General features: G+C 47.5%; 1 long non-coding RNA gene across 1 annotated transcript; it reads left to right on the top strand.

Annotated features, from left to right (window-relative positions):
• The first annotated feature begins 4,447 nt into the window (after positions 1–4,447).
• On the top strand, positions 4,448–23,185 carry LOC142922531 (uncharacterized). Its single transcript, XR_012940136.1, has 4 exons — positions 4,448–4,584; positions 16,981–17,071; positions 20,189–20,311; positions 22,040–23,185. It is a non-coding gene; the product is annotated as an uncharacterized LOC142922531 (long non-coding RNA).
• The last annotated feature ends 1,473 nt before the right edge of the window (positions 23,186–24,658 follow it).

The raw sequence follows: 24,658 nt of genomic DNA, 5'->3' as shown, positions 1-24,658 counted from the left end.
TGAGTGGGACTCGGGCCGGACGAGCCATGGCTAGTAGGGACAACAATGGCTCACGGTCAAGAATAATAACGGAGCGACAACCAAGGAACAGAACACATCAGAGAGGAGAGCCGCCAGAGAGATGGTGCGACGAAATCGGCGCTTGGCAGATTATTCCATCACAGGATGTGAGGGGTAGTAGGGTCTCAGGGAGGGAGGCGTTCATCCATCAGTGGATAGATAACAGCGCTGTAGATGCTCACGCGTAGACGGGCACGTACACCAACAGGATCTCAGAAAGACACTCTGATAGACGCGCACACACTTAGGCGGGCAAGGAGAAGCACACCCAGGTATACAGGTGACAGGTAGGCATACGCAGAGGGGAGAACACACGTCCACCCATACTTCACCACACGAGTCAAGGAGCCACATGTACCTCCATAGTAGCAACTTGCAGACGAGGGTGCTCAGAGCTCACGGTGTCTCTCGCGCGGTCCGGGTCTCTGCGTGGAGAGCGGGAGACAGAGGTGAGGGACACGCAGAGTTGAAGGGGCGTGACACACCCACGTCTAAACGCACGTCACGTCACAATGCGGACTCTCATCATCAACATGGACTCACATCCTCACCAGTCACCCACAATACGAAAAACACAAAAAACAACAACTGACATTCGCCACTAAGTAGCGGTGATGTGACCACGGCGCCTGTGCCAGGCCAGGTGCACTTTGAGACCACGTGAAGTGCCGAAGGCTCACTGACAGGCGGTCACAGGTCAGACCCAGGTGCCATGAGTTGTCTGACTGAGATGACTGTGCCAACTTGCTGCATTTTAGATGCCCGGCTCAAAGGTTGTTGTCGTGAGCGTTGCTCCTCTGTTCGGACACCACTACTAACACTACTCCTAACACCACCAACACCACCACTACGAACACCACCACTACGAACACCACCACTACGAACACCACTACTACGAACACCACTACTAACACCACAATTAACACCAAGAACAAAGACAAAGATCCCCCGTATAGCCTTAACAGACTGTTGGGGCAAGTGCTGTCCGCGAGCACCTATGAAGGCCGGCACGGCACACGAGGGGGTGGGTGGCCAACACCACGCCCGGCCGCCTTTGTCTCCCCAGTGGCAATGTTTGCACCTCGCACCAGGTACTCATTTAAGGCTGAGTCGATCTAGGGTGAGGCCCAGGACCAGTTCAGATAATCGTCACCAATGTTGGCCGTGAGCGGGAATCAAACCCAGGTCGCCAGGTTCTTAGCGCAGCGCGCTAACCGCTACACTACCCCACTAACACCATCACTAACACCACTACTAACACCACCACCAATAATACCACCACCACCAACACCACCACTAAGACCACCACGAACACCACTACCAGCACCAATAATACCACCATCACTAACACCACCACGACTAAGACCAGCAACAAAAATTACACCATCACTAACACCAACAACAACAACAACAACCGCCATTCGCCGCTAAGTGGCGGTGATGTCACCACGACGCTTGTGCCAGACCATGTGCACCTTGAGGCCACGTGAAGTGTCGAACGCCCGCCCGCTGGCAGGAGGTCACAGGGCAGACCCAGGTGCCACAGGTCGACTGACTGAGATGACTGGCTGATGCACCACCTGTGCCCCTTACTGTGCCAACTTGCTGTGCTTTAGCCATCCGGCGCTCTGCTCGTTGTTGTGAGCGTCGTTCCTGCGCTCTCCGTTGTTGTTGGAGGGCGACTGCCTCCAACTGCCCAGTAGCGTCCTTCACGAGCCTCTTCCACAGAGGCCGATCTTGACACAGCTGGTACCAGTTATCGGCAAGTCCACTCAGCTCCACATCCTGCTGTACCACATCACTCCATCTCTTCTCTAGCCCGTGCCGCGTCCGTTCAGCCCCCTCGATCCGGCCGAATAAAAGCTGCTTGCGCATGCGGTGATTGGGCATGCGGGCTACATGGCCCAGCCAACGCAGCCTTGCCTGCTGGAGGAGCTCACTGATGGGGCTTTGTCCAGATCTTTCGAGGATTTGTGAGCTCCTCACACAATCCAGCATGGGTAAACCCAGGATTGATCGGAGGCAGGCCAGCCTCAACGTTTCTAACTGGCAAAGATGTTCCATTAGGGGGGTCCACGTTTCACAAGCGTAGAGAAGGGAGGGAATGACTGCGGCTGAGAAGACCCGAAGCTTCGTGTGGAGCGACAGACCAGGTAGCTTCCACACAGCGTTACGCAACTGCTGAAAAGATAATGCCGCTCGACTGATTCGGAGTGAGACCTCTGCTGTTAAACCGGAGACGGTCATGAGCACACTGCCCAGGTATGGGAAACTTTCCACTCTCTCCACAACTGCCCCATCACCGATTGGGAGTTGTGGGGGTGGAGTGCTCGATGGTACAAAATACCCAGACAGGTGCTTCATTTTGGTGGGGCTGATGGTAAGGCCCCACCTCTTAGTGGCACACTCCAGTTTTAGCAGAAGCGCCTCCAACTCCTCCTCTGAGTGAGCCGCAATTATCAGGTCATTGGCATACATAACGTGGTTGACCAATAGGGAGCCATCCCTTGACGGCATCCGGGCATTGATCAGCCTCCCACTGTATCTGTACCAGATGGAAATTCCTCCGGTACTGCTACTGAAGGCTTCACGAACTACGTGGTTGAAATAGATGTTAAATAATGTTGCAGCCAGAGGACATCCCTGTCGCACCCCAAGGTGAACAGGGAATGGCTCCGACTCCCGGCCATGTAGTTTTACCCGGGTCCGCTAACCATAATGAAGGTCCTTAAAGATCGTGAGCAGCGGGTCAGGGACTCCGAAAGCACGAAGAACCCAGAGCCCAGGCCTACTGATGGTGTCATAGGCCTTTACCAGGTCAATAAAGCAGAGATGAAGGTCTTGTTGGAATTCCCTACACCTCTGCTTTAGCAAACGGACAGAAAATATGGCATCTGTGCAGGACCGCCCTTTCCTGAAACCACATTGGGGCTCCGCAAGCCTCTCCTCAGCATGCCTGGTAAGGCAGTGTTGAATAATCCTTGCCAGGACCTTTCCCGGCACACTGAGTGAGATGCCCCTGTAGTTGTTACAGTCTGTGCGTTCTCTCTTCTTAAAGATGGGGATCACCATGGCATCCGATCACCTCACTTACACCACCATCACTAATACCACCAACACCAACACCACCATCACTAACACCAGTAACACCACCACTATCACCACTACTAACAACCACAATCACTAACACCACCATCACTAACACAACTAACACCACCACCATCACGAGCACCACCACCACTAACACCACCAACATTAACACCACCACTCCTCCCCCTGCCAGTATGGGACACCAAAGACAAAGATCCCCGTAGAGACTTAACAGGCTGTAGGGGCAAGTGCTGTTAGCCAGCAGTACGTATGAAGGCCGGCACGACACACGAGGGTGTTGGATTGCCAGGACCACGCCCGGCCGCCTTTGTCTCCCCAGTGGCGATCTTTACACACCACACCAGGTACTCATTCGAGGTTAAGTCGATCTAGGGGAGGCCCAGCACCGGTTCAGATAATCGTTACTGCTGTTGGCCTTTAGAGGGAATCCAACTCGGGGACGCCGGGTTCATAGCGCAGCGCGCTGTCAGCTCCACGACCGTTCCACACACACACAGACTCACACAGACTCACACACACAGAGAGACTCACACAGAGCGTCTCACACACACAGACTCACACAGAGACTCACACACACACAGAGACTCACGCAGAGATACACACACACAGACTCACACACACAGACTCACACACACACAGAGACTCACACAGGGAGACTCACACAGAGTCTCACACGCACACAGAGACTCACACAGAGAGACTCACGCACACAGACTCACACACACACAGACTCACACACACACAGACTCGCACAGAGAGACTCACACACAGACTCACACAGAGAGACTCACACAGCCTCGCACAGAGAGACTCACACCACCACCGCCACCACTCACCCACAGCTCGGTTCCACTCCTGCTCTGGGGTCTGTCCGGGCCTCTCTAACGGCCAAACTGCCAATGGGAAGCAAGTGGCACGAGACGCGGGGGCGGTACAAAGTAACCACGCCCCCGTGACGTCAGAGCCATGAGCTCCTCCCCCTCACACCTGAGCTCCTCCCCCCCTGCTCCCCATGCGCGACCACGCCCCATGGCCCGACATTTCCCTCCCCCTCGCTACCCCCCCTGCCCCCCCCCGCCCCTCCTCGTGACCCCCCTTCCCCCCCCGCCCCTCCACATTCGCAACCCCCCATGCCCCCTCACAACCCCCCATGCCCCCCCTCGCGACCCGCCCCCTCACCCCCCATGCCCCAACCCCCTTCCCTCGTCACCCGCCCCCTCACCCCCCATGCCCCGCCCCCCTCCCCCGCTGCTACTTCCGCTTAGGCCGGGGCCGAGTGGAGGCGGCGCGCGCTGTGGATTGTGGGTGGCGAGCGGCTGATTTGGATTCCAGCTCACGGCCACCGTCAGTGGCTCGCGAAAGCTTCTGAAGCGGCGGCTCGCTGGGCCTCCTCTACGTCGACTCAGCCTGAAGGTGAGAACCTCGCGCGGTGTGTCCACATCAGCAGTGGCGGCGGCGGCGGTGGGGGGAGACAGAGGAGGCGCCTGGCCCACAGCCGTCACGTTCTGCTGAGTTTGCTTCAAGCAGAGCTCGGCCCTGCTGCTGCTGCTGTTGAGAGGCACTCCCAGAGGGCCGTGTGGCTGATGGGAATTATAGTTGTGGTTAAATTATAGTTGTGGTTACAGTTCATAATAACGGTTTTTGGGTTAGATCGCGTTTATTTATAAATGTGTCGTAACCCTCCACCACCCGACACGGCCAATCAGCAAAAAAAGTGTCACGTTGACAAAAGACAAATAATTCACTACTTTAGCCCAGTACTCAAACTGTAAATGTGGATTCACTCTTCAACACACCGGTGGGCTAAAGTAGTGAATTATTTGTCTTTTGTCAACGTGACACTTTTTTTGCTGATTGGCCGTGTCGGGTGGTGGAGGGTTACGACACATTTATAAATAAACGCGATCTAACCCAAAAACCGTTATTATGAATAATATTGGTCGCGAAAGCCTACGTGTTAAACTGTGGTTACAGTTGTTGGTCGTGGTTATTGTTGTGTGGTTGTTATTGTGGTGGTTGTGCAGGTGGTGGCACACGAGTTAACCCATAGCACCAGGGTCTAGCCCTCCTCTTGTACCTAGCCAGGCAGAGCAGTCAACCCATGGCACCTGAGTCTGGCCCGTGGCCTCCTCCTGCACTTAGCCTGGCACAGCCGTCAAACCTTGGCACCTGAGTTATTGTGGGGACATCACCGCCACGTAGTGGTGAATGGCGACAGTTGATGTGTGTGGGCTTGTGTGTGAGTATGATGGTGAATGCGTGAGTATGATGGTGAGTATCATGGCGAGTGTATCATGGTTAGTTAGTAATACTGAGTGTGAGTTTGACTAATTCTCCTCTCTCTCGCTGTCTCTGCTTTCCCCCCTAACTACCTCGCCTGGTGTACAGGAGGTTGTGGGTTCGACCCCGACCCTGATGCCTGCTGTATATTTGGAGTTTGCGTGTCTCTGTCTCTCCCCGTGGTCGTGTGGACTTTTTCTCCGGGTCCTCCGGTTTTTCCCTCCACATTTAGAAACATTCGTTTAAAGTTTTTACTTAAAACTTTCGTGACTGTGATGATGAGCCACTTCGTTGAGCTATCATTGGTGCCAAATCGCTTCTGAAGAAGAGATGTTTAGCTCAGTGGACCTTAGTCTAGTTTTCTCTCTCCTTCCCGAGCACAAAAACAAGCAGGAGCAGGGGTAGGAGCATTCTCCACTTAGTGGTGGTGATGACGCCACGGCGCTTGTGCCAGGATATGTGCACCACAGATATCCATCACATAGAGACCCATAGAGTCATCACACATAGACCTATACACTCACCACGCACATACCCTCAGACTTGCACAGAGAACCATAGACTCACCACAGAGACCCATAGACTCATCAGACAGAGAACCACAGACTCAAACAGATCCACAGACTCGCACAGAGCCCTATAGACTCACCAAACAGAGACATAGACTCACCAAACAGAGACATAGACTCACCAGACAGATACCCATAGACTCAATCGTACCCATACTCACACAGAGACCCATAGACTCACCACAGAGACCCATAGACTCACCACAGAGACCCATAGACTCACCACAGAGACCCATAGACTCACCACAGAGACCCATAGACACATCAGACAGAGACGCATAGACTCACCCCACAAAGACGCATAGACTCACCCCACAGAGACCCATAGACTCAGAGAGAGACCCATAGACTCACCAAACAGACCCATAGAATCACCACATAGAGACCCATAGAGTCATACAAAAACGCATAGACTCATCACACAGAGAACCACCGAATCAAACAGACTCGCACAGAGCCCTATAGACTCATAAAACAGACACACATAAACTCACCACACAGAGACCCACGGACTCTCACAGAGACCCATAGACTCACCACACACAGATCCATCGACTCACAGAGAGCCCCAAGGGCTCGCGTGTGTGGTTATTTAGTTGAAGGTGGAGGGGGATTACCAGCCCCTTGCACCCATCCAGAACTCCCTGTTGCCACTGTGTGGCTGCGAGGCGACGTGAGGTTTACAGCTGGTCAGGTTTGGCGCCCCCCCCCCCCCCAAAATGGCATTTCTCACAACCACCGCCGCGTTATCGACCTTCGCCATTCGCCAATATGTGACAGTGACGTCACCACGGCGCCTGTGCCAGGCCAGGTGCACTTTGAAGCCACGTGAAGTGTCGAAGGCTCGCTGACCGGAGGTCCTGGAACAGACCCAGGTGCCATGGGTTGGCTGACTGAGATGACTGGCAGATGCACCACCTGTACCCCGTACTGTGCCAAATTGCTGCATATTTATCATCCGGTGTTCCGCTCGTTGTTGTGAGCGTCACTCCTCCGTTGTTGGTGGAGGGCGACTGTCTCCAACTGCCCAGTAGAAGCGTCCTTCACGAGCCTCCCCCGCAGAGGCCGATCCCGACACCGCTGGTACCAGTCGTCGGCAAAGCCCACTCAGCTCCATATCCTCCCGTAACGCATCAGTCCGCCTCCACTCCAGCCCATGGCGTTCCCGCCCATCCCCCTCCATCCACCCACATACTCATCTACCGGCTTACTGACGCACTCACCCACTCATATCTGCTCACGCACCCACACATAACATTTTAAATGCAGGCCACGCAAAGCATCGTGATCAGTTTACACCAAAATCTACTCTCAACCACTTAAACCACATATTCGTGAATGATGCGCACCCTAATCTGCCACTACGGTTGTGTGCAGGGTGTTGTGATGTCACGTAGTACGACGTTTCTCCTGGTCCCCCCCTTCTCCGTTATAACGCGCCGTCTATCTATGGCCTCGTCGCATTGGCCTTCATGGACGAGTGGTGATGGTGAAAGATGATTCAGCGGTGGACACTGAATTTACCGGGGCCCCATTTAACGTTTAGGTGACACGGGACACGGTACGTGAAGAACCTTTTATCTTTCGATTTAAAGCTTTCGTGACTGCAATGATTCATCTTCTTTGGTTCTTTCGGTAAAGTCACGTAGAATTAGAATAAAATAATAAATTGATAAAATAAAATAACACAATAATATTCTCACGACGTTTCGGCCACAACACAAGCGGCCTTCATCGGGTGAAGGGACGAGACTGTCTGGTAGGACAACACTCCAGCGTTGTCCTACCAGACAGTCTCGTCCCTTCACCTGATGAAGGCCGCTTGTGTTGTGGCCGAAACGTCGGGAAAATATTATTGTGTTATTTTATTTTATCAATTTATTATTTTATTCTAATTCTACGTGACTTTACCGAAAGAACCAAAGAAGATGAACCTTTTATCTGTCCTATAAGCAGACTCCTCTGCGTGGGATATTTAACACCTCTTAATGCACAGACAACAGCCAACTCAGCCTCGCCTGCCGGAGGAGCTCACTGATGATCGGACAGTGCCCAGATCTCTCAAGCATCTGTGAGCTACTCGCACACAAAGATCCCCCGTGTAGCCTTTAACAGACTGTTGGGGCAAGTGCTTTATAACATCATCAAAGGGGCGCTGCAATATGATGCAATCCAAATCACCGATCAGAGATTTTCCTATATATGGTCTTTGTTGATCGTGAATCAAGACTAATTGTATTGATTCCACTCAATCGATCCTGCAGCAAGCTCGAAATGTCCGATTTTATCTGCAATATTCTGCGTTTCACAGATCATACAAAGCAACGGTATTGATGCCCGATTTGTATGAGCGAGTGGGTGGCAGGGTGAGTGGGTTTTTGAGTGGGTGAGTGAGGGTGTGGGTGGCTTTAGTAGTTGAGCGGGTGGGTGAGTCAGATAATGAGGCACCGCAGTGGCGAGATGTTAACTCCCTCGCCCAGAATACAGGATGTAATCAATTCGATCCCGACCCTGAAGCCTGTATATTTGGAGTTTTCATCTTCTTCCGTGGTCGCATCGATTTTTTTTATTCCTTGGGATTTGTTTTACACGTAGGCTTTCGCGACCAATATTATCCATAATAGAGGGTTTTTTGGGTTAGATCGCATAAATATATAAATGTGTCGTTAAAACCCACCACCACCCGACACAGCCAACTAGTAAGGGTTGTCACGTAATCAGAACATGCCAATTTATCACTAGTACAGCACACCGGTGTGTTGGAGAGTCAAGCCACAACATTTACAATCTGAGTACAACTTTTCGCCAGTAATTACAACTAGCTTCATCAGGCGACAGCCAGATTTGTGGAGAAGTTAGTCTGTTTCGTTCCTTATAAAGAGGCATAGATGTGGTGACCACACTTTGGCGCTCTTGATGCAAAGTGGGGAGGGGGGGAGAGATTAATGAGTCAACGTACATTATGCATGCGCATTATGTGAACCCTTTGCGCTTGTCCTTCTGGTCCATTGTGTGCATTAAAATAGCCGGGTTTTCCCTCCGCATTTCAAATCAACATGCGTTTAAAGGATTTGAATGCAATAAATGTTTACGTGATAAGCCACTTCGTCGACCTATTATTTGTAACCAGGTCACTTGCTATACCTCTGTGTGCCTTACCTGGTAAAAAAAAAAAATGTTTAGTTTCAGTTTATTGGATGGTTGAGTGGGTAGGTGGGATTTTGAGTGCGTGGGTGGGTCAGTTGGAGATTGAGTGGGTGTCAGGGTGAGTGGGTGGGTAAATTGGTGAGTGAGTGTGTTTGAGATCCAGTGGGTGGGTTTGTGAGTGGGTGGGTGAGTAGGTGGCTGAGTCGGAGTGTGGAGTGCCATGGTGGCGAGATGTTAACTGCCTCGTCTTTTATAAACGAGGTCATGGGTTCGATCCCGACCCTGACGTCTGTATATTTAGAGTGAGTGGGTGTGTAGGTGGGTGCATAGGTAAGTTCTTGAGTGAGTGGCTTGGTGTGTTGATGAGTCAGTGGGTTAGTGAATGAGTGGGTTTGTGAGTGGGTGAGTGAGTGTGTGGGTGGCTTTAGTAGTTGAGTTGGTGGGTGAGTCAGATAATGAGGCGCCACAGTGGTGAGATGTTAACTCCCTCGCCTGGTATATTGGAGTTCGTAGGTTCCCCCCAACCCTAAAGCCTGTATACATTTGGAGTTTGCATCTTCTCCCCATGGTCGGGTGGAATTTTCTCCGGGTTCTCCGGGTTGTCCCTCCGTATTTAGAAACATGCATTTATAGAATGTGGCTGCTATAACGTTCTACGTGAAAAGCCACTTCATTGAGCTGTTATTTGTGGGCAGATTGCTTCTGATAAAGATTTATATAGCTGTGGGCCTTACCTGGAAAAAAAAATCGTTTTAGTTCAGTGTTTTTTTATGATTGGCTGGGTGCGTGGGTGAGTGGGTTGGTGTGTGGGTGGGTGGATGAGTGGATGGGTGAGTAGCTGGATGCATGAGTGTGAGTTATAGATTGAGAGAGTGGCTTGGTGAGTGTGTGAGTGGCTCGGTGGTTGAGTTTGTGGGTGGTTGAGTAAGTAGCTGGTTGAGTAAGTGGCTGGTTGAGTTAGTGGGTGGTTGAGTTCATGGGTTGTTGAGTTAATGGGTGGGTATTTGAGTGGGTGGGTGTGTGGGTTCATGGATGGGAGAGTCGGAGAATGGAGCGCCATTGTGGTGAGATGCGAGCCACTTCACCTGGAAAACAGGAGGTTGTGGTTTCGATCTCGACCCTTCTGCCTGTATATTTGGAGTTTGCACGTTCTCCCCTTGGTCGCATGGATTTTTCTCCATGTCCTCCGGGTTTTCCCTCTGCATATAAAATCAACATGCATTTATAGGATTTGGCTGCAATAAATGTCTACGTGATAAGCCACTTCGTTGGCCTATCATTTGTAACCAGGTCACTACTGAAAGTGATGTACAGTATATAGCTCTGTGACCCTTACCTGGTAAAATAAAATTAGTTTAGTTTATTGGCTGGGTTGGTGAATGGGTAGGTGGGTTGTTGTGTGCTTGGGTTGGTGGGTTAGAGATTGAGTAGTTGTCAGGGTTGAGTGGGTTTGTTGTGAGTGGGTGGGTGAGTGGGTGGCTACGTCAGATAGTGGAGTGCCATTGTGGCGAGATGTTAACTTCCTCGTATTTTATGCAGGAGGTTGTGAGTTCAATCCCGACCCTGACGCCTGGAAATTTGGAGTGTGCATGTTGTTCCTGTGGTCGCGTGACATTTAATCAGAGTTCTCCGGGTTGTCCTGCTGCATTTAGACACATGCATTTATAGAATTTAGCTTCTACGTGAAAAGCCACTTCATTGAACTGCTATTTGTGGTCACGTGGCTTCTGAAAAATATCTATTTTGCTGTGGGCCTGACCTGGTAAAATAAAAAAAAAATATTTAACATTTAGTTTAGTTTGTGGATAATTGGGTGGGTGGGTGAGTGGGCAAGTGCATGGGTGAGTGCCTGGGTGGGTTTATGGGTACTGAGTGGCTGGGTGAGTCAGTGCCTGGATGCATGTGACGGTGGGTATTTAAGTGAGTGGGTGACTGTGTGGGTTAGTGGGTGGGAGAGTCATATAGTGGGGGGCCACAGTGGCGATATGTTAACTACCTCGCCTCGTATACAGAAGGTTGTGGGTTCGATCCTGACCCTAATGCCTGTAGATTTCCCTCCACATTTAGAAACATGTATTTAGAGGAGTTGGTTGCTATAAATGTATACATGATAAGCCACTTTTTTGAGCTATAATTTTTGGCGATGGTGCTTCTGAAAACGATATTTATAGCTCAGTGGGCCTGACCTGGTAAAATAAACCTGGTTGAGTTAGTGGGTGGTTGAGTTAATGGGTGGTTTAATTATTGGGTGGCTTTATTATTGTTTGGTTGAGTGATGGGTGGATGATTAGTTATTTGGGTAGTGGGTGATTTGGTGAGTCGGTGAGTGGCTGAGGGAGTGGGAGGTGGTTGGGTGAGTGTGTGGGTTAGAAATGGAGTGGGTGGCAGGGTGAGTGGATGTGTAAGTGGGTGAGTGAGTAGGTGAGTGGCTGGGTAATTAGGTGAGTGGCTCGGTAAATTATTGAGCAGCTGGGCGAGTAGGTGAGTGTATGGGTGAGTGTGGGTGGGTATGTGGTTGGGTGAATGAGTGTGTGGGAAGGAGGTTAGGTGGGTAGTGGGTGGGTTATACATTGAGTGAGTGCGTTAGTGACTGGGTGAGTGAGTGGGCAGGTGGGTGGGTGAGTGAGTGGGCAGGTGGGTGGGTGAGTGGGTGGGTTAGCAATTGAGTGGCTCGGTGAGTGAGTGCTGGGTCGGTGAGTGGGTGAGTAGGTGAGTGTGTGGGTGTTAGTTAGTGGGTGGGTGATTGATGGGGTGGGTGTGTGAGTGAGGAGATGGGTGGGTGGGTTGGTGAGTGCATGAGGGAGTAAGTGGGTGGTTGGGCGAGTGCATAAGTGAGTGGGTCAGTGAGTGGGTGTGTGGGTGTGTGTAGATTAGTTTGGTATGAGATTGAGTGGGATGCTGGGTGAGTGGTTGAGAAGATAGGTGGGCAAGTTAATGAGTGAGTGGGTGGGTTAGTGGAGGGGTGAGTGACGGGTTGGGTGAGTGAGTGAATGGGTGAGTGACGGCTGGGTGGGTAATTTAACATGGGAAGTTGAGTGGGTAAGTTAGCGTGTAAGTGAGTGGATGGCTGAGTCAGAGAGTGAGGCGCCAAGGTGGTGAGATGTTCACTATTTTGCCTAGTATACAGGAGGTGGTAGATTCGATCCCGACCCTGTCGCCTGTATATTTGGAGTTTGCAAGTTCTCACCCGTGGTCGCCTGGATTTTGTTCTAGATACTCAGGGTTTTCCCTCTGCATTTAGAAGCAACATGTGTTTAGAGGATTTGGCTGCAATAAATGTATCTGTGATAAGCCACTCGTATATCTATCATTTGTAGCCAGGTCTATTCTGAAAAGGATCTATATAGCTTAATGGGCCTTGCCTGGTGAAATAAAAAGTAAATTTCAGTTTAAAGCTTTCATGACTGCAAGGATTCATCTTCTCGGTTCTTTCGGTAAAGTCACGTAGAATGGGAATAAAATAATAAAATTAAATAAGACAATAAAATTCTCACGACGTTTTGGCCACAACACAAGTGGCCTTCTTCAAGTGAAGAGACAGGTCTGTCCGGAAGACAGAGCTTGAATGAACGCTGACATGCAAGGACCGCGTCTATTAAGCTGTGTGGGCGGAGTTAAAATATGAATTTGCATGTTACCTGCATCACCTCCGGAGAGGAGGAGGGAGGGGGCTGGGAACACAGGCAGAGAGGAAACAAGAAAAGGGGCAAGTGCAACAGCCAAGGTGCGCTGTTGTGTCCTGAGTTGCCTTATGACTATGCTGTAAACTGGACTACTATATAATACAATATTATACCTTCCAATCTAAACTACATTGTATAACATCATATCATAGACAAATTCCACTTTTGAATTATACAATGCGTTACTTTACACTACCCTATACTTTAGATTATAAACTATTAGACTTGTGATATTACACTATGTCTTATTCTATGAACCCAACTATATACCACACTGATGTATATTCATTATGCAATTACGATGCTATATATTGCCTTATGAGTTATGTTAAACATTACAATGTTATACTATTAATTATTATACTACATGTTGTAAACCATACCATTGACCGTGGTGTGAGAAGTATTAAGAGGCAGTGCCAGCGAAAGGGCTGCGGTCTGAAAATCACCATAAAATACAATCAATTAAGAACCGAAATGGTTTAAAACATCTTTCCAATGGTTACTAAGCCAGAATCCATCTTCTCGGTTGAAATTGTATCTGTGCTTGTATATGTGGATGGCCTCATGAACGAATCTCTCATGGTAGCCGGTTGGCTTGCAAAGAACCTCTGTCTTGGAGAAGTCAATGTCATGTGAGCCCACTGAATTATAACAGTGATCTGCCACGGCAGAGGAGTTCGTCCTACCGTGTTTCAAGTCTGCTTTATGTTCGCGGATGGGGTCTGATATATGTCGTGTGGTTTCTCCAATGTAGCTGCTACCACAGACGCACTTTAGTTTGTAAACGCCCGGGTACTGTATGTCTGGAACCACATCCTTTACAGATGGAACCAGATCACGGATTTTTTTGTACTGTGTTGAATTGGACCTGGATTTTGTGTTTATTCAGGATTTTGGAGATATTTTTGTGACCCCCGCAATGTACAGTGAGGGAAAAAAGTATTTGATCCTCTGCTGATTTTGTACGTTTGCCCACTGACAAAGAAATGATCAGTCTATAATTTTAATGGTCGGTTTATTTGTGGTGAAGGTTGTTTTGAAAACGAGCTACGTAGCTCATTGGGCCTAACCTGGTAAAATAAACATAATTTAGTGTGTAGGTGAGTGGGCGGTGGGTGAGTGAAATATTGGGTTAGAGATATAGGTGGGTGGCTTGCTGAGTGGGTGAGTGGCTCGGTGGTTAAGTTAGTGGGTGGTTGAGGTAGTGGGTGGTTTAATTAATAGGCGATTTAGTTTGTGAGTGGTTGAATTATTGGGTGGTTGACTGATGGGTGGGTGAATAATTCCGTGGTAATGGGTGAGTAGATGAGTGGGCGGGTGGTTGGGTGAGTGGGGGATTAGAAATTGAGTGGATTGCAGGGTAAGTGGATGTGTAAGTGGGGTGGGTAAGTAGGTGAGTGGCTGAGGGAGTGGGCAGCTGGTTGGGTGAGTGGGTGGGTTAGGAATTGAGTGGGTGGCAGAGTCAGTTGATGTGTAAGTACTGGGTGAGAAGGTGAGTGGCTCATTGAGTAAGTGAGTGGATGGGCGAGTAGGTGAGTGGATGGATGAGGGAGTGAGTGGGTGGGTGAATTAGTGGGTGGGTGAGTGGATGTTTGGGTGGGTGGATGAGTGAGTGAGTGTGTGGGTGAGTGAGTGAGTGTGTGGGTAGGTTGTTAGGTGGTTAGTGTGTGGGTTATAAGTTGAGTGGGTTAGTACCTGAGTGAGTCGGCGGGTGGGTTGGTGAGTTCGTTGTTGGATGAGTGGGTGAGTATTAGTGGGTAGGTATGTAGGTGAGTGATTGACTGTGTGGGTGGGTGAGTGAGTGAAGAGATGGGTAGGTGGGTTGGTTGGTGGGTGCGTGAGTGAGTAAGTGGGTGCGTGAGTGCATAAATGGGTAGGTGAGTGAGTTAGTGGGTATGAGATTGCGTGGGTGGTTGGGTGAGTGGTTGAGAATTAATTTTGATGAGTTAGTGGGTGGGTGAGTCGGTGAGTGAGTGGTTGGGTTAGCGTATGGGTAAGTGAGCAAGTGGTTGGGTGAGTGTGTGGGGTAGTGAGTGATTGAATAAGTGGGTGAGTGAGGGGCTGGGTGGTTGGCTTGGCTAGTGAGATTGTGGGTGGGTAAGTGAATGGGTGAATGGGTGTATTGGTCGGTGAGTGTGTGAGTAAGTTAGTCGGCACGTGATTGAGCGGGTGGCTGGCTGAGTGCGGGAGAAGATGGGTGGGTGAGTTAGTGGGTAGGTGAGTTGGTGCGTGGTTGGGTGAGTGAGGGGGTGGTTGGGTGAATGGGGGAGTGACTGGTGGGTGGGTAAGTTAATGTGGGAGGTTGAGTGGGTGAGTTAGTGTGTAATTGGGTGAGTGGGTCAGAGAGCGGGGTGCCACTATGGTGAGATATTAACTACCTCACTAAGTATACAGGAAATCGTGTATTCGATTCTGACCCTGCTGCCTGTATATTATGAGTTTTAATGTTTTGCCTGTGTCTTCGTAGATCTTTCTCCGGGTCCTCCAGATTCATCCCTCCCCATTTAGAGTCAAGATTTGTTTAGAAGAAATGTCAGCTTGATAAGCCACTTCGTTCACGTATCAGTTGTAACCAGATCACTTCTAAAATGTTTTATATAGCTCTGTGGGGCTTACCTGGTAAAATACAAAATAGTTTAGTTGTAGTTTATTGGATGGGTGATTGGGTAGGTGGGTAGTTCGGTGCGTGGGTGGGTTAGAGGTTGAGTAGGTGGCAGGATGAGTGGGTGGGTGAGTAGATAAGTGGCTGGTGAGCAGGTGGGTGGATGAGTGCATGAGTTATAGATTAAGTGGGTGAATGGGTCAGTGTGTGATTTGGGGCATGAATAGGTGATTGGGTGGGTTAGTGGAGTGTTGAGTGAGTGGGTCGTTGAGTTAGTGAGTGGGGGGTATGCAGGTGGGTTCGTAGGTAAGTGGTTAAGTGAGTGGCTGGGTGTGTTGATGAGTGAGTGGGTTTCGCGATTAAGTGGGTGCCACGGTGATTGGGTTCATGAGTGCTTGGCTGGGTGTTTGAGTGGGTGGGTGGGAGGCTGAGTCAGAGTGGAGCGCCAGGGTAGCGGAATGTTAACTCCCTCGCCATTTGTATAAGACATCGTGGGTTCGATCTCGATCGTGACGCCTGTATATTTGGAGTTTGCATGTTCTCCCTGTGGTTGCATGGATTTTTCTCTGGGACCTCCGAGTTTTTCATGCATATTTAGAAATATACATTTAGAGGCTTTGGCTGCTATAAATGTCCACGTGATAAGCCACTTCTTTGAGCTATCATTTGTTTGCCACGTCGTTTCCGACAAGGATCTATATAGCTCAGTGGGCCTTGCCTGGTGAATTTAAAATAATTCAATTGTAGTTGAACTATTTTAAGTGAATAGGTGGATGAGTGGGTCGGTGGGTTGGTGAGTGGCTGGTTTAGTAAGTGAGAGGTTGGATGAGTGGGTGGGTGGTTGAGTTGTTGGTTTAGAGATTAAGTACGTGGCAGGGTGAGTGAGTGGGTGGTTGAGTTGTTGGTTTAGAGATTCAGTACGTGGCAGGGTGAGTGAGTGGGTGGCTTTACGAGTGGGTGGGTGGGTGGATAAGTCAGAGAATGGGGCGCCATGGTGGCTAGGAGATGTTAACTGCCTCGCCTGGTATATTGGACTTCGTAGGTTCGATCCCGACCTTGACGCCTGCTGTATATTTTAAGTTTGCATGTTCTCCCCGTGGTCGTGCAGATTTTTCTCCGGTTTCTCCAGTTTTTCCCTGCACATTTAGAAACATGAGTATTTTGAGCATTTGGCTGCTATACATTTCCATGTGATAAGCCACTTCGTTAGGCTATCATTTGTGGCCAGGTCGGTTCTGAAAAATAGCTCTGGTAATATAAAAAATGGTTTCATTTATAGTCTACATAGGATTGACTTCCCAGGAAGTAACACTCATTGTATAAACCCCAGAAGAATATTGTTTTGAGTCACCTAAACCAGAATGTGAACTGATATATTCGTATTTTCAAGCGAGGTTCTTGGCCACAGACCACCTGGACAAATATGATGTAGTTTAGTTTGCATATGAATTATTACTTGGGGTTTGTTGACATGATAAAGTTAATGTTTTCTTTGACAGGTCTATTGTGTTGTACACTCTGACAGGGGCTCAGGCTTGTTGGGGCAGCATCTGGCTGAAATGCACCTTCACAACAGGAAGATTGGAGAGAGGCTTCACAAGGAAGAGAAACTATCGGTATTGAATCATGAAAATGTAAAACATGTGGAAAACTAGGCCCACCGATCCAACCCTAGCATCATGTCAACTATGTATTATGTTGACATTCCTTCGCACTGAGAGTAGGCATGCTAATCGGATCTAATGAATATGTGTAAACAGGCGATTTGTGTGTAAACAAACACACATTTCATACAGCTGTTTATTAATCGTAAAAATCAAGCGATTGAGCTAGTGAATGAGATAGACACATGCTGTCATTATTTCATACATGAACACAACTAGCCAGCCAGCGGTCATGCTTTTCCACACCTAATCACATTCATCTCTTTGTTTTAGCCATCTTTGTGATGAAGGGAACTGTATTGTTCATGTGTGTGCAATGTACTTTTCAGAATATGAATTATGTTGGGTAATATATGAATTATGGCTATTAAAAGTATCTGTATTTAAGTCCATCAGGGCAAACTCTTCTGCAAAGGAGACTTAGAGCATTCAACATTGCGTCCCTTTATATTTTTGCTAATCGCAATATTTTTCGATTTAAAGCTTTCGTGACTGCAGGGATTCATATTTTTGTTTCTTTCGGTAAAGTCACGTGGAAGGGAAATAATAAAATAATACAAATAAAACATTATATAATAAAATTTTCACGAAGTTTCGACCACAACGCAAGCAGACGTCCTCAGATGAAGAAACAGAGCTGTCGGAAAGACAGCGTCTTAATGAACGCTGGGTAGTGTTCATTAAGACGCTGTCTTTCCGACAGCTCTGTTTCTTCACCTGAGGACGGCTGTTTGCGTTGTGGCCGAAATGTCGTGAGAATTTTATTATATTATGTTTTATTTGTATTATTTCCCTTCTACGTGACTTTGCCGAAAGAACCAAGAATATAATCACAATATGTTCAGGAGATAAATGTCAAGGTCTGCTAGCCAAAAGAAGGCTTTAGGAGAGAGTTCATGTAGTTTTGCTATTCATTCATTAAAGGGCAATAGAGTAAATGCTAAAATAAATGTTTTCAGCTAATTATTTATATACGCTAGATTTACAAGTCTATAATGTACAGAAAATACCATGGTTGGCCAGACCATTGCTCGGCATCTGCATGTGGCTCCTGGGCAGTTCAAGTGTGGCTCTGCAGAGGCGCTGCTAATTTGTAACTCTTCAATTTAACTTTATATGAAGTGAGAACAATCTGGTATCGGAGGCAGGCCATGAGTACTCCCAGGGCACTGAGATTTCTAAAGTCAAAATTCCACAGCCAGTCGACACGAGTCAACTTCTGTATGGCTAATCTTTATCTCTTGTGGCTCCCGCGGCCATCTGAAGATTATGGTATGCTGCTGGTAGGGTCAGGAAAGTTGGTCACCCTTGGTATATATCTGTATATGCGTTGATGATTTTGTGCAATGTTCAGCTGCTCCGTCACGACAGGGGTCCCAGTCAGTTTGAGACTGCTAAATTAAGGTTCTCATGTGTTTTACAGATTTTGATAAAAATTTCAGTCTTAAATTTCTCCCAACAGGTATAGACCCTGGGCAGGAGGATGTAGAGTATGTGGGTTTCATACGGCTATATGCTGTGGTTACATCCCACATGTGATCTCCGCTTTAAAGTCATGAAACTGGTTGTAGCCCATTTAAATTTGAATATACCCGTTTAACACGTAGGCTTTCGCGGCCAATATCATCCATAATATCGGTTTTTTTTGGGTTAGATCGTTGAAATATAAATTTGTCGTTAAACCCGCCACCGACAGCCAATTCGTAAGGTTTGTCACATAAACAGAACATTCCAATTCGTGAAGGGCTCACAAGTGACGTCATCACATCTATCCCTCCAAGGAATGAAACAGGAGGATTTCTCTATGATTTTGGCTGTCCACCTAATGATGATAGTTGTAAATACCAGCGAAACGTCATACTCAGATTGTAAATGTTGTGGATTTTCTCTCCAACACTTCGGTTTGCTGTTCAAGTAGCGGATTGGCATGTTCCGTTTACGTGACAACCTTACTAATTGGCTGTTAGGTGGTGGTAGGTTTAACGGCTCATTCATTTTTATGCGATCTAACCCAGAAAAAACTATGTTATAGATTTAATATACCCTTTTGTTGAAGGACAGCCTGGGTGACCAAAGTTTTATAGGAACGGCAATAATGTTTACTTGATTAAATTAGTTTTATCATGGAGCGGTGAAATCAGCTGTTGTTCAGATGTCAGTCTAATTAGTATTACATCGTAGAAATATGAGAGTCCTTTGTGTAATATTCTATTAACCACTGATGATGGTAACATTGGTTTAAGGTTACATTTTAAGAAGAACTAGATTGGCGTACATTTTATCTTGTGCAAGTACACAAATTTATAAAACAATATATTTGATAAAAAAATGCATATATTTTCTTCCATTGCACACAGTTGTACCATTGATAACAGGGCACACAGTTACAACTGACATCACCAGATATCACTGAAGTTCCCTCAGAGATCGATCTTGCATAACCAGTGTTCACGTAATCAGTTATGTTTTCGCTAATTACCAATTACACTCAGCCGGGTTTGAGAGACTTGTATGAATGTATGTTGAACTTCCTTTCCACCGTACATAGCCAACCGTGCTAAACGGAGGTGTGGGAATTAAGCGCAGAACCTATCGTTAGGATCAATGCTGTTGTAATTTTTTTATGAGGATATCAATTGGTGGCTAAAATGAGATGTTCAAAGACTACAGCATGATAATCGGTACATAACATGAGTGTCGAATTATGTCTTAAGAATTACCCAGCCATTTGTACGTAAAATTCAACGTTTCTGGGTGACATCTTAAGTCCGTGTTCTTCATTGCAAGGCCCGTGGGCCGGTGGCAGTCCCTGGTGTCCTTTTTACTGCGACCCCTGACGTGCAGTCCCCGACAATACACACAAGTGAAAACACCCATCATGCTGTCAAATCCCCCAATGGTTTCAAATGTGAGATGGCTCTTTCACTGATAATGTCTTATTCGCGAAAGTGGCCCCCCTCCGAAAATGAGTGAATATCACTGTTTTAGGTCAAGGATTGGCCAAATAAAGTAGGTATTATTTGCTTATGTTTCTAAATGTCCGTAATAAAACTATATTTATGCCACCAGCTGAATGAGTGGCAGGAGGACTGGGTGACGTTCTTCTCACGGCAGCAACTGCAGCTTCAGCTGGACATGATAGAGAAGGACTACGGTGAACGGGAAACCCGCGAGCTCTGGTCTCGGCTTCAGGTTCGTAAGCTGTTTCACTCTCGCCCTTAACCCTTTCCTGTTCCGAGACGACTGCTCATTTCAGGATGGGTCTCGTTCACCACCGAATCTCGGAACCCGCAAGCGGTTCAGCGGTAATTTTATTTAGAGAGGCATAGCGCCGTTGTTTTTAAAGACATTGTACTCGCCGCAGAGCACCGTAGCAACAGGACAGCACTCTATTATAGCTGGTACCAAACTGTGCTACACACGTTCCCGCACGGCCTTGTGGGATCCTCGGTACTAATAAAGTTAATTAATATTTACTTCCTATTACGTTCCGATGACGTACACGAGATTCAGCGGTGAACGGGATGCACCCCGCAACTTGCGGTCATCTCTGAGCAGGAAAGAGTTAATACATGCAGCAGTGTAGCTCATCATGTGCACAGCCATATGGGAAACCCATTTGATCGCAGTGGGTTTTCGAGGTGACTTTAAAGGTAAAGTGGTGTTTCACACGCAGGCTTTCGCGACCAATATTATTCATGATAAAGTTTTTTTTGGCTTAGATCGCCCATTAGTAATGTTTCTGACATGAACAGAACGTGCCATTTATGTTATTGCTTCGGCACTCTGGTGTGTTAGAGAGGAAACGCGGAACATTTTAAAATGAGTACGACCTTTCGCTGGTGATTACAACCAGCATCATCAAGCAATTGCCAGAAGCGTTTTGACTTCTGGCAATTGCCTCATTGCAATTGGAGGTGGGTGTACGACGCATGTAAATTTATGCGATCTAACTCGAAAAAAACGTTATCATGAATAAAGCGGTGTTGTTTTTTGCGTGGTGTGCAGCTTCGGTTGGGGGATTTTTTCCGGGACGTAGAGGTGGTTCTGGCACTGCTCCACAGTGATATATGGACTGGGAATGCTGCAGAGATTAATGAAGGGCCCGTCATCTTTGACCCAGCCTCCTTCTATGGGCACTCGGAGTACGAGCTTGCCATCGCTGGGTACAAAAAAAAGCTACAAACAACCAAAACAATAGCAGCAACTGCCGTTCACTGCCCTGTCTGTGGCATGCAAGGTTCATTCGTATAACCTCAGTGTGGCAAGGGCTGGCTCATTTAATAAATAACAGAGACCAGGTAGAGTTGTGGTTGAGATGTCTACATGCTGAGGTCTCCACCCTCTCTATTTGCTAACTTACAAAGACTCATCCTTCCTTGCTAAGGCGTTTTGGGCAAATCCTGTTAAAGCTGATACAGTCAACAAAACAATAGTGGAACGATAAAACTCTTACTTATCCACGGCACTTGAGGATGCTTGAATGTTCCAGAAACACAGTTTGTCGAACAAGGAACCCCTGTTTCAGAGACAAGTTGCCACTGATGTGCTTTACCAGAAATCCAAGCTGAAGATAATTCATTACACGTCAAATGGAATTCAAACCCTCAGAGCTGGGATATGCTTCAGTGAACAAAAACACATTTGACATGATGTTTACTGTGCAGCCATTGGTGACCAAGTTGAGACCACAGCATTCCTGCACTTAATTCGCAGGAACGTTTGTTGATAGATGGCTCACTGAATTTTGAATGGAGGACCTCAATGGCATTGGCTCGGTGCTCTGACATTGAAATTAACCTCGAGCCACTCAATTACCTGCATTACGTTGAATTTGTTAAAATGTGTTCATTGTTATGTTGTTTGTGCTGGAACAGCAGCATTGTAAGATTTTGAATGTTTGGTGTTGTTTGGGTACAGGATGTTCCAGGAGCTTTAGCTCTACGCTTCACTCATCCTACCACGCTCTCATCCCAAAGTCACAAGGCTTCGGCAATAACCAGAAGCTCTAGCAACTCTTCCACTACCTGAACCACTGGAATTACTTTGGGACAGGATACCGAGGGTAATCCATCTCCACCATGCGCAGTCTCCTCAAGTGAATGAACGGTGCAGGAAATCGTGGGCTATGGTGTATAACTATAAAAATTCTTATCGGCCATGATATACATTGTTGAATAAAGGCCTTCCCTAAGCCACCAAATAAATCTCACAAAACTAGTCCATTTAATTGCTGTGCAATGCCCTAGGCATTCCACGTGAGTGTGACCGGGGGTCCCTTTGTTCCGCATCCTGGCCATGATATCCGCGCGAAAACTGGGTCAGTTAATGTTAGAATCAGAATCTTTAATTAGGCTGGACGAATCTGATGAGCTATGAAGCTCTTTTTTTCACAGATGTCCAGTCGGGGCGAGTCAGAAAGTTACAACAACAAACAGCAATACAAACAGATAGGAGGGCAAAGTAAAGGAACGCGAAGCAAATTTTGACTTAAAACTTTCGTGACTGCAGGAAATCATATTCTTGGTTCTTTCGGTAAAGTCACGTAAATAGAAAACAAAAAACAATAAAATAAAGACCACTTGTGTTGCGATTGAAACGTCCTGGGTTTTTTGCTTTTATTATTTTCAATTTATTTTTTATTTGTTATTTTTTAATTTTTTTTTAATTTAATTTGAATTTTATTTCTTGTTTTCTATTTACGTGACTTTACCAAGAATATGAACGCTAAGCAAGTCATGAAATGAAAATATATAAGAGTTCAAATTGCATTAGTGCATCAATTCCTGCCAAATTTTTTTATCACCAAATGCCATTTTGGGCAAGGCAGCATAACAAAAACAATCCCAGATGTTTGGCTAGTACCAGTTACAGTGTATGTTTTTGTTGTTGTTTTGCTATGGGAGTAAACCCATGCAGAGAAAGGGACCAGAATTAGGAAAGCGATGCCAGGCACTCCTTCAGAAGATGCCATGCACGGGCGTGACCACTGCACCACCCTGACGCCCAAACAAATGTAATTCAAATAATCTACAATACTGGAAAAATAAACCCTATTAGTATCAACCGAATGTCTGGACAATCTGACCCCCTCTACACAAGTAACAGTTGAGAGTCAACGCTGTGATGTTGTGCGATTGGTGCAAGCGACCCATCGTTGTGTTTTAATGTTGAGCGGTTAAACTTGCACTGTTGTGGGGTGAGGTCAAGTCCGATGGCTGCTTCCAGCGGTGTCAAGGTGAGCGTTTTGAAGAGGCTCGCGAAGGATGATACTTGGCAGTTGGGTGCAGTCTCCCTCCATTAACAACAGAGGACAGAGGAGCGACGCTCACAACAATTGGCTGAGCACTGGGCGTATACAACGCATGAAGTCGGCAGCAAGTTTATCTCAGGGAGTTGACCCGCACACGACAACTGGGTCTGTCCCGCGTGTTCACGCTATAACGCGGTTGCCTTCATTTAGGGAACGCGCACCGCCATAAGGCGACTTGTGAGCAGTCGACGCCGAACTACTTTCTTGAGCTGCGCGGTTGAGCGAGACGAGACGGTAACGCGGCGGCGTCCCCTCAAGTTGTTTGTAACCCAATTCTGACTGCGCTTGGACATTCATTACGGGGGAAATAGTTTTCGCTTAGCGCGGCACTTTTCAGGAACGCATCTACTGCGTTAAACGAGGACCCGTCGTACAGGTGCTGTGCACACTGTACTGGGAATCAAAATCTGTTTTGACCCTGGAGAAATCCGAAGCGCTATCAAGCTCTCACTCACAGGTGTCCAGTAAAAGGCGGTGGGGGGGTCACCAAGTGACACGCAGCTTGACCGTGGAGTAGACCGCGAGGACGCCAACGTCGCCTAGGCAACGCCGCCCCCCCGCCCCTCTGGCTCTGCCTGCCTCGCTCTGTGCACGTGAGGTGCCAACCACGTGACGCGGGCCACTGCGCGCGTTGCGTCACCGCTCACCGTGGGGGGCCCCTCCGCTACGTCCACATCGTACAGTCGCACATTCATTACTAGTTACTCTTAATCATGTTTATGGTCATCGTCATTAAAGGTGAGTTTAATAATAATACCACTACTACACAATGTGTGCATTAATATATACGGCATGAATAAAATGCACCTGTAAATATCCTAAGTAAGTTTGACCTGACATTATTGCACAACAATTGCCCAGCCACCGTGGGATGTTTATCCTCCAATGTGTATCTGGCTCTGACCTGACTTATATAAAAGTGCAGCTCTGCAATTGCTTGGTCACACGACCGCTGGTGAAAAGACTTTCATGAGAGCGAACTCTTTACGAGTATTTGGTCTACTTTTCCATATAACAATAGGTTTTACCCTTTCTGGCAATACAACAGGTGTCAAGATGTTAAAACACCAAACAGAATCCTCATTCAAGGAATCCTGTCTGCATTAACCACACGTACTTGTGGTGAACATGCAAACATGCTCTGATAATATATGCATTGTCTTTGAAACTGATTAGTCCACACCAGGAAGGTCCCATATTCTACTTTTCCACGTTGACCAGATGTG

This window comes from Petromyzon marinus, unplaced genomic scaffold (genome assembly GCF_048934315.1).
Source record: "Petromyzon marinus isolate PM22_M1 ecotype Great Lakes invasive population unplaced genomic scaffold, UKy_Petmar_22M1.pri1.0 PM_Scaffold_1, whole genome shotgun sequence".
NCBI lineage: Eukaryota > Metazoa > Chordata > Hyperoartia > Petromyzontiformes > Petromyzontidae > Petromyzon > Petromyzon marinus.
The sequence above is the reverse complement of the archived record's forward strand: the minus strand, read 5'-3'. Positions and strand labels throughout refer to the sequence as shown.